We start from the raw sequence: 9,050 nt of genomic DNA, 5'->3' as shown, positions 1-9,050 counted from the left end.
ACCCCGCCCCGGCGGCTGCCGAAACGAGCCCCGCGCCCGCCCCGCGTGCCCCCGCAAAGCCGCCTGCGGGCAGCGCCTGGGGCGCGCTTCCTTTCTGAGACCACCGCGGCTCCTGCCCTCGTAGTGGTTCCGCACAGGGCCCCCGCCTTCTCTCGCGCCCCGACACCGCTACGCCTTTGAAAGCGAGCGGGCGCGGGATGCCAACCTTTGCAGGTAGCCGCGTGACTAAGCGCGCTGCTGCACAGAGCTGGCCCGGCGCCCCATCCCGGGATCACAGCAGCGCTGGGCAAACAGATGTTTTGCAATCCCGTCCGCAAAACACTCGGCCTTTGTTTGCGGCACTCCCCTCGACCCCCGGCGCTGCCGGCTCCCACCGCGCAGGTCTGGGTCTCCTTGGCACCCGTTAGTCCAAAATACACGAGTCTCTGAACCGGACCCTGTGGTTTTTAAATTTCTCAAAGCAGTCTATGATTTAAAGAGGTAAATTCAGCTAAACCGTGTTCCATCACGTGCTTAGAATTAAAAGAAAATGATGGACCGGTTTGGAGGGTACCCCTGAAGGTACGCACCTATAGGGGAGAAAGGCTTCTGCCTGCAATTGGCGTGGCCACGGAGCCAGTCCCGAGCCCTCCCAAGTTGCCGTGTAGCAACAAAGCGGGCAAATTCCACAACTCTCTGAACTTTACACTTCTGTTAAAACTGAACGCTGAAAAGCTTCACAGGTACGTACAGGTAGACAGATCTCGCAGCCAAATACAGAAAACACCGAGGATAACGCTGAAAGCACCACCGTGACTCAAAGCAGTGATTCTGCACAGTGCTGATGTTAAAGCTGCTCCGGGGAGACCTCGCCACAACTTTCCAGTACTGGAAAGGAGCTTACAGACAGGAGGGGGACCAATTTTTTACGCAGGTAGATAGTGATAGGACAAGGGGGAATGGATTTGAACTGAAAGAGAGGAGATTTAGGCTATATGTTAGGAATGTCAGTGGGCAGCGAGGCGCTGGCACAGGCTGCCCAGAGAAGCTGTGGGTGCCCCATCCCTGTAGGCACTCAAGGCCAGGTTGGATGGGGCCCTGGGCAGCCCGAGCTGGGGGGTGGCAACTAGATGATCGTTGAGGTCCCTTCCAGCCCAAGCTATTCTGTGAGCCTTTGCTTCCCAAATACCACCTCCTCTCTGGGCTGCACAGTTAACACTGTGGAGCAAAGGGCTGTTCTGCTTCTGAAGGCTTTGCTGTTCTGCTAAATTACCCGGAGATGTACAAGTGTCACAGCTCCGTGCCTGGGGACTCGGCCGTACGCTGCTCAGTTTCTCCAGAAGCAGTGAAGTGTGCTTTATAGCTACCTGCACTTCAAAAAGTGCTCAACAGAAGCATGGAAAAAGAAGAATGCGGCACTGGCAAGGAAGGTTCCATTCGGTGAGCTAATAAAATAAATGATGAAGAGCACGGTTTTAATTCCCACCAGCCACTTCCTCACTCCCGGCCAAAACATAACAGAGAGACAAGGAACGGGCTCCTCCTGCAGCACAGGCAGAGGGCTGGCTTGGGCTCAGAAAAGCTGTTGAAAAAGAGAGTAGTTACGTGAAAAGTTGAAATGCAAGAAGATGCCTGACCCTAAGAAACCTTCCTGGATGTCAGATGAAGCGTTATGCCCTTCAGTGAGTTTGTTAAGATCCTTGGAAGAAAAAAATACAGCAGAAATACAAAGGGCAGCACTCTGTTGCCTGAAGTGTTTTTGTTTCCCCATGGTGGCTGACTGCCCTGCCTGGACATTTGTGAGGAAGCCTGTTCACACACACAGAGACTCAACAGATGCGGATTTTTCTCTGCCATCATCCCAGGGACGTGTTCTCCCATCAAACAGCCAACTCTACAGCAGAAAGTTCTACCATGTTCTTTGCTTTCTGCATCACAATTGGTGAAGGCGGGGACATGTCAGAACAAGCATGCACGAAGGGGAAGAGGAAATCGCACAGCTGCCGCAAACAGATGAGAATGTTCTTAAAAGCTCTCCCATACGGCCCGGGTACACAAGCTCTGCTCAGGCCCAGGTACGTCCCCGCTGTAGCAGGATCTCAGCGCCCTGCTCCACTGCCGGTGCTTTGTGCTCACAGCGCTCGCATGACTGTTTCCAAACTGCAACTCTCCCAGATGTAGGAATGCACAGAACCTAGCCATGTGCTGATCTGTAAATCGGTATGCAGCTGTACGCTGAGAGGACTTCCCTCTGGAGGCTACCCTGCGTGACGTGGGCAGTGTTAGGAGGAATATGGCCGCACATCGCCACAAGGCTTGCTTGGGGACTGACAAGTGCGGCACCCCGTGCAGCTGGGGGCACAGGGACTGACCGCAGGACAGTTTGCATAACTTGAGCTCATGGGACATTCCTCGGTACCTTTGACCACTTATCAATGCAAGCATATGGAGATCCAGTGACATGCTCATAAAGGAAAAAAAACATTTTTTTTTTTTAACATGACAATACAGATACCAAGTTTCCTTTGACCCAGAAAGCCCTTACGATAGCTACGCTTATGAAGTCACCACAAGTAAACAACACCTAAAGCAGGAAAACTTCCATAAAACTTCCATAAAAGTCGCTTGTGTAAAAGGACGGCGTTCAACATCTGTGCTCTCTAGGTTAAGTCATCCAGAAACGCAGCCTTTCCTTATTGCTGCAGTGAAAGAAACGCAGGAGTGAAGCTAAAAGAAGACCAATCAGTTACAAGGTGAGAAGCCTGATCCTGCACACACGCGTCTTCACTTACCCTCTGTCATTTGGGAGTGGTGCCATCTCAGCCTAACTTTGACTTTTGGAGTAAAGTTCAGCACAAACAGATGACTCTGAAGAACTGGCAAGCTAGCATCTTGCATTCTTTCCACTGAGAAGCTATCCAAGCAGGAGCACTCAAATGCCTGTTAGTGCAATGCCCCAGATATCACATCGGTATCTCTGAGGGTGATCAGGTGATTCTTCCCCACAAAGACTCAGAAATAAAAACAAGTGGTTCCCTGGTACTCTGAGGTACCTGATTGAGTTCTCAGAGCTATGTTTCTCTCTAGTGCATTTTTTCTCACAAGGCAGTGCTCGCTTTGGCAAGATGCAGCGAGTTCAGCAGCACGGATATAGACCCCAGCATTTGAGGCCGAGTGCCCTCGAGCCCTGAGCCGGCCGGAGGCTGCGGCTGGGGGCTGTGCCCACACACGGCTGCGCCCGCTGAAGGGTCGCTGCTCCACACGGGGACTCTTCCCCTAAGAGCTCCTGCAGGGAACGGGATGCGGCGGTGCTGCTTTCAGTCCACGCAAGCCACCCGAGATTTATTAGTGGAGATTTTGGTTTTGTTTGTTTCTGTTTTATTATTATTATTTTTTACAATTGTTTCAGCTCATTTTGACTAATAGAGGTTAAGCATTACTAACCACGAAAAGCATCCCGGGGGGACAGTGACTGCTAGCAGAGCAGCAGGAATAAGAGCATGGGGGCAATAATCCCTGCAGCCAGAACAGCTCGAGCAGCCCCACCTAAGCCGGCGCCTCGATGAGGTCACCAGGTGCTTCACCCGTGACTAAGCAGCCCCACACCGACTGCTCTCAACCTTTCCCAGTGGATTCCTCTCATTCCTGCCTGTCCACAGCCACTGCCCTTCTCATAACAAATTTCAAATGTCTCCTCATCTCTTCTATCCCTTTGTTATTTACTTATTATTTCTAAAATAGTAAAAATGTTTATCATGATAACAACAGGGGAGGTGCAGCAATTAAACCATTAATTACAGCGATGAAAGAATTAAAATTAAATAGAAGAATATCTCGTTCCATCAACGGGTCAAGAAAAAATTATCAGAATTTCAAAGCATTCCTTCTTATATAATCTTAACAATCTGATCTGTCAGTCTTCAAAAAGTGAACTCTATTATTAGGATCGGTACATAACTCTAGGGAGGAGGAGAAGCTGTATTTGATAGATATACCTAAGTCTAAATTCTTGCTGTATGTGTCAAAAGGAACCAGCTCTGAGGAAGGGCACTGCACCTGACACCCTTACAGCAGTGACAAAAACAAGTTGTTCAGGAGGATAAAGGGCTGAAATTGGGCCACATCCCAAGGTAAGTTCAGAGCAGCACACAGAAGTGTTCCATCTTGTAGTCTTTAGGGCAGCAAGGCTGGCTATGAGTAAAAATTTTACAATATTTAGAGATTTTACAATGTTTAGAGATGTCTCTTCTTCTAACCACATCCCTCCTCGAAATGCAATTTTTCTTTGTATACCTCTTACTTACATGCTGCTTACGTACTACTTACACGGCAACATCTTCAGCTCTACTGGGTAAATAACGTGCCACTAATCAAGGGGTTTTGTGAGTAATTACAAATGAGGCGATTCCCAGCCCACTGCAGCCCCCCCCCCCAAAAGACGCAGCCTCTTTTCTCTCAGAGCTGGAAGAGGCTATAAGGCTCAGTTGTCACATCTGAGCTGTTCTCACAGCTGACTGACTTCAACTTGCCACGCTCCAGCAATCCCAGTGGCTTTATCTGTCCTCTGAACTATTTGGTTGGTCACTCAGGACCCTTACACCAGTCATTCTTCCAGCATTTTCTGCCTTCGCTTAAGATTTCTGCAGCTCTCATCTCTAAACCACATGTTGTTGTTCTGTTTTTTTCCTCCCCCTCAAACTTTGTTCAAATTTAACCTCCCCTTCTGCAGTTATTAGGTAGCAGAAGCATGAGGTTTAATTTAGGGAGCTACAAGAAGTTGAGATCTTGAGATTATTCATGCTTTGGCAAAGACAAAAATAGATTTATGGTTTCTAAGACTACTCCAAACAGGCAGATTAAAGTTTAGTAGATTGAAAGAATGCCTGACTAGATTATCCTTTCCCTTTTTTCTGAACGTACACAGCTCCTCCGATGCTGATAAACAGCAAATGAACTACACGAGTTGTTTGTTTGGCTGTGAATATTCCATGTGAGAAACGTGGGTTCTTCTGTGGTTGTTCTGACAGGGCTTGTTAACCAGACTATAATCCCGTGTAGTGCACATCTCACCCGTTAGACACGTCTCTCCCAAATGGAAAGTCTGTGTTAACTGCTTTCAGAACTGACCTTGGTACCTCGCTGGTAACTGCTGATCTTGTACTGGACAGAGAGTGCAAGGAGAAGGGATCGGTTGTCCAGCACAGTGCCTTCCTCTGGGAAATGGAGCATCTGCAGGCTGCCAGAAACCCTGCATTCTCTCTCAGGAGTAAATGAACATTGAGGTTTAAACTCCCCCTCACTTTACCTTAGTAAAAGAGTGTATTTCAAGTTTATAAAATTTTCCTTTTCTTGAATGAAACGTGTAGCTGTCCAGCACTGGTTTAGCCTGGAGAGGTCTCTGGTCTCCCCAGACTGCCAGGTCACAGCAACACTTCACACACATGGGGCTGGGATCCATTTTGCTCTTTTTCTCAGGCGCTTTCTCCCTGAGATGCAGAATGTAAAGAGACAAATATCCTTTCTCGGTTGAGTGAAAATTCACCCTTGGGAACTGTCTGCACCTCCGAGTCGTTATAATTGATTCAATTAAGAGCAAGGAGATAATGCAATACCTTATTTGCTACACTATTTGGAATGCTGTCAGACTGTTCTTCACCACTGTTTGTGTGAAGACGCTGCTGGAACGCCTGTCCTACACAGATGGAAGTTGCCTTATCGCTCTGGGCAATCTACTGCAAACAAAACCTTTCACACAATGCAAATGTGCCCCCTTCAAAGCAAGAGGAGGCCAGCTGAATCATCTCTGTATGAATTTGTTTTCTATTTCTTTAGAACTGCATTTGACCCCCAAAATAACCTCATAAGAAAATGGAAAACAGGAAAATGCAGCTTACTAATAGCTTCTCACAGAAATCAGATGCAGTGGCAAGCACTGGGAAAAAAAACAGCAACGAGCTTCAGGAGTACTGGAGCATTAACTTGGCTTATTGGAACTGAGTGTGACGAAAGCGACCCAGAGCTGTATGGTTGTGAAGTTACAGGGAGTATGCAGGAGACACTGTGTCAGCGTCCTGTGAAGAAGTTGATACAAAAACCTGCAGCATGTACAGGTATACAACCCAGAAGTTGTACCCCTCACTGGACGTCATCTCTACCCTTGTGGGGCTCAGGAATGGATCTAGAAAATTGCTTGAACTCTGAACTGAGGCTCATACCTGGTTTGATGTGTTAAAGGTTCAACAAACAAAAAGCTTATTTCTGCAGAGCCTTCACCAAGGAACAAACCAGCAGGTGGAAAATGTTTTGTTACAGTTAGAATTCTTTGGGTCAACCCTTAAACTCACATATACCCACAGTGCAGCCAAAACCTAAGTGATTTTCCTTTTTAAAATAAATTCACGTTTTCCCTATGAAAATAAAAGTGATAAGAACAGAATGCAATGAAAGAATGTCATATCACTTAATGGATTTCAAGATTCTCAGCTATTTTTCTTGAACTTGATTGTTAAAGTAAGATAAAATCAAGTGAAACAGTACTAAACGAATATGGGGAGTACTCCTAGAGATTCAGGGACCCTTAAATCAGTAAGAGCAGTTTGGGGAACCGCTTTGTGGCTTCCTTACACTTGGCACTTTCAGGCACATGTCTTAATATACCTCGGAGCGGCAAACAGGAAAAAAAACCCAGTTATTTTATTTTCAGTTTCCATGGTCTAGCTATGACCCAAATAATATGCGGTATTTATCTCAGTTTGCGGGCTTGGGAAAACCATCAGATCTTCATTAGGAAAAAAATCCACATACCTCTAAAGCTGTATTCTCCAAGCATCTTCTGACCTATCTTGTTGCTGTAAGGTTCTAAGTTCCTCGAGACTGATTCTGTCTCCATATTTGTTTAATATACAGAGCCAAGTACAATAATACTACAGGATTTATCAACTCCTTTAGAACATTATCTTGGCAAAAAAGCACAAAATGAAGTAACAATCCTAGAAGACTATCCCACATCATTTAGCTAATTACAGCAGTTAAAAAAAACAGATTGTCCTGGTGCCCGGGACAACAGCCTGCCACTGAGCTGCCTGCAGGACCACTTCCTTGCTCTCCTGCATACGCTGCCACCTCAGTCCTCTTTCTGCTGGCCAGAGAATTACAGAATCACAAAATATCCTGAGTTGAAAGGGACTCAAGGATCCTCAAGTCTAATTCCCAGCTTTCACACAGGACCACTCAAAAATGAAACCACGTTTCCAAATCATTCTCCAGGCATTCCTTGAAATCTAGCAGCCTGCGGTCATGCCCACTGCCCTGGGCAGCCTGTTCCATGCCCACCACCCTCTGGTGAAGAACCTCTTCCTAATCCCCAAGCTGATCCTCCCTTAACAGCTCCATGCCGTTCCCTCCCCTGTCACAGCTCCACGCCATTCCCTCGGGCCCCGTCGCTGTCACAGAGAGCAGAGCTCAGCGCTGCCCCTCCGCTCTCTGTGAGGAGCTGCAGCCGCCGTGAGGCCTCCCCTCAGCTCCCCCTGCTCTGGGCTGAACTAAACGAGGGAGCTCAGCCGCTCCCCACACACCTTGCCCTGCAGACCCTTCGCCATCTTTGTAGCCCTCCTTCAGACGCTCTCTAACAGCTTTATGTCCATCTTATATCATGACGCCCAAACCCGCACCCAGTGCTGGAGGTGAGGCCGCACAGTGCAGAGCAGAGCACACAACTCCTCTTGCCCGTTGGCAGTGCTGGGCCAGGTGCCCCCAGGGTACAGTTGGCCCTTTGGGCTGCCAGGGCACACTGCTGGAACACGTTCGACTTGCCATCAACCAGCACCCCCAGATCCAATGGCTTTGGGTGCCAGCAGGACAATCCTAAAATCACAGCAAGATTCCTGCAGCTGAGCTGCTTGGGATCTCAATAAAGACACACACTTTTCCAGGCTTTGCAGTGCTCACTGCAATGATGACATTTAAACAGTGGAGCTGCTAGTTCCTTCACCCACTTACCTTCTCAAATACCTATTTGCTACTGGAACTAACTCAAAACAGGCTTGAAACCAATTCTCACACTTTCTGTTCAAACACCATGAAGTGTCTTTATTTGTGGTGGTTTTTTTTTTTTTTTTTTAATTAACCATATTTTGGAACTTAGCTGTAAAACCACTGCTTGTTAACAGTCATCATTTTAAATCAACCATGTGCTAAATTGTGAGAGGAAAGGCCAACTACCACTGTTGGACCAACCTGTACAGAATTTTAAACAATATACTTCACAAGTTTTGAGAAAGGCCAGCACTGTATGCATAGCCCCTCAGACTCAAGTGTGCTGAAACCACATACAAAGTGCATACAGCAGACATACCACAGAAAACATAATGCTCTTAGGTTTTCATAGCAGAATCAATATTTTTGCAATCAAGCTAGAATTAAAGCCTGACTTACACCATTTTCAACTGTCAGAGGAATTATGTGACAAGTAAGTAAATACAAATGCTCACGTACAATACTAAGTACGCACGAATTTTACTAAGAAGATTAAAATGGGGATAATGTCCTTCAAGATGGGCTCTGGCGTTTACAGTTGACATTTGAGCTTATAAATCTGTTCTACAGGATATGAAGCGATAGCATTCAAACACCTTCTCATTTTGTCATTAAAGCTGCCCTGTTTCTCCCCAGAGTGACACCTGCCAGCATGTAACTACTCAGCAGGGCTTCTAAGGTAGCAAGACAACACGGCAAATGAAAACTTGGCCAGGCCTGAACCAAGCTTGCACTGCCAATGAAGATGCAGCAACCTTCACCGAAGTTTATACACTGAATGACTAGCAAAAATTCTGATTTGTTTGCTGACATGCCTATACTACTAACAACAGCAGAGAAGACGATTTCTCATGATCAGGGTGTGTTTGTCATCTTGCTGGGTATGCCTCCTTACGGGATAGACTACCACAAAAATCATTAATTTCTTTATTCTAGAAAACAGCTGTCCCTAAGTATTTGCATTTACTCATGTAAATGTAGTTCCTCTTTTAGAAAATAAATTTTGTAAGAGTAACAAATTTAACTTTAAAAATGTA

At 46.7% G+C, this 9,050-nt stretch overlaps 1 protein-coding gene across 2 annotated transcripts in view; it reads right to left on the bottom strand.

The window, feature by feature from the left end:
- SESN1 (sestrin 1) overlaps positions 1-9,050 on the bottom strand; it is a 74,008-nt gene that overhangs the window by 13,371 nt on the left and 51,587 nt on the right. The gene's annotated exons all lie outside the window — the stretch shown is intronic.

This window comes from Numida meleagris, chromosome 3 (assembly GCF_002078875.1).
Source record: "Numida meleagris isolate 19003 breed g44 Domestic line chromosome 3, NumMel1.0, whole genome shotgun sequence".
Lineage (NCBI taxonomy): Eukaryota > Metazoa > Chordata > Aves > Galliformes > Numididae > Numida > Numida meleagris.
Note: the sequence above shows the minus strand (reverse complement) of the source record. Positions and strands in the feature narration are given on the sequence as shown.